The 1688-nt window shown below is 42.3% G+C and overlaps 1 pseudogene; it reads right to left on the reverse strand.

The window, feature by feature from the left end:
• Positions 1-404: 404 nt before the first annotated feature.
• LOC130025797 (uncharacterized) lies at positions 405-501 on the reverse strand (annotated as a pseudogene).
• Positions 502-1688: the final 1187 nt, after the last annotated feature.

The raw sequence follows: 1688 nt of genomic DNA on the forward strand, positions 1-1688 counted from the left end.
ACATTGAGGAGGGTGAGTTCTTTCTGATGTACATATCCCATGATCATTAAGAAATGACCTTCACTGTCTCTTATAACCATTAGCCTGAAGTTTATGTGGTCCGATACTAGTATTGCCACTGCAGCTTTTTGGAGGTGTTCTTTTCTTGAAGAATTGTTTTCCAGCCTTTTACTTTTAGCCCATGGATGCTTTGATTGCTCAGATGTATTTCTTGCAGGCAGCAGAATGTTGGGTTCAGTTTTCTATTTCATCCTGCCATCCTGTGCCTCTGAATTGGTGTATTTAGTCCATTGACATTGAGAGAGATCATTGTGATAGGGATTTTTGCTATCTTTATGTCGAAATTTGGAGTACTTTTGGGGCTTGTCTTAGCTTAAAGTAGCCCTGTTAATTCTTAATGCAACAAAAATATGGAACACTTTACAAGTTGGCCTGTCATCTCTGTGTAAGGATCATGCTAATCTCTGTATCATTTCAATTTTAGTATATGTGTTGCCAAACTGAGTATAAGAGTTGATTTTTTTCCCTATTTTTCTCTTCTGATTTCTTTGAGTGTTGTCCTTACTCACTCCTATGGCAGACAGTGATTCCCAATCTAGGAAGGTATTTCAAAGCAGCTTGAAGTGATAAATTTAGAACATTAATGTCCCAGAAGGAAAAGTATGGTTTTTACAATATTATCTTTTACCATTTGCTCGAGCGGGCCCAGTAACGTCTCCATTGGAGACTTTGTTGTTACTGTGTCTGGCATATCGAATACTCTCGGTAGCTTGCCGGGCTCTCCGAGAGGGGCGGAGGAATCGAACTCGGGTCAGCCATGTTGGCCACTTGTAAGGCAAACGCCCTACGCGCTGTGCTATCGCTCCAGCCCCCAGGGCATCAGTTTTGCAAAATAATTCTTTTGGAAGATGGAGAATTAGTGTTGTTTAATGCTCTTCCCTGAAATCTTCATTAAGAAAATTAAACTGGCGCCTTTTGCTATTCTCACCTCGGTCCCGTGTACATCTCCAGAAAACGGTGGATGGCGTTGTCCGCACTTTGACCACCTTGAAAGTAAGTAGGATTTTTCTCCTGAAGGAAGAGGTGAGAAGCATATTGATGATTTCATTCCACTTTATTACAAGTTCAACTTGAAGGGAAGGTGAGACTCATGAGGCTCCTGTAAAGGACAGAAAAAGGGTCTCAATGTAATTTAATGGCCCAGACACATTAACAACACAGATGACTCAAAGTAACCTGTGTGCATCTTTGTGTGTATAGTGAGTTTTATATCTACTCATAGTGATTCTCAGTCATTCCACATGGGCAAAACAGACCTGTAATTAAAAATCTAGTTCTCTGAGCAGAATGGGCTTTCTTAGGTGATTGAACATGTGTGTAATATTTTATTACTAAGCACATACAACTGTTTGAATGATGTGTACTTTTCGATCAAAATTTAAGTCCAAATATCTCTGAAATGGCAGTCTCCTGATGCCGCACCTGGCTTTCCTCACTGGGGCCCCTTGGAGGGGGTGGGTTGAGTTTCCCTCACCACCCCGAGCAGAGACCTGGCAGCTGAAGACCTCTGCAACCAGCCATAGTTATGCTTAAGACCACTCTCACCACACTTGAAGGAGCCTCATGCATGAAGGAACTGGCAGAGGAACCCAGGTGTGCGGGACCCGGGGCTGAGATATTCAAGACTG

Source organism: Sorex fumeus, unplaced genomic scaffold (assembly GCF_029834395.1).
Source record: "Sorex fumeus unplaced genomic scaffold, SorFum_2.1 ptg000032l, whole genome shotgun sequence".
Taxonomy (NCBI): domain Eukaryota; kingdom Metazoa; phylum Chordata; class Mammalia; order Eulipotyphla; family Soricidae; genus Sorex; species Sorex fumeus.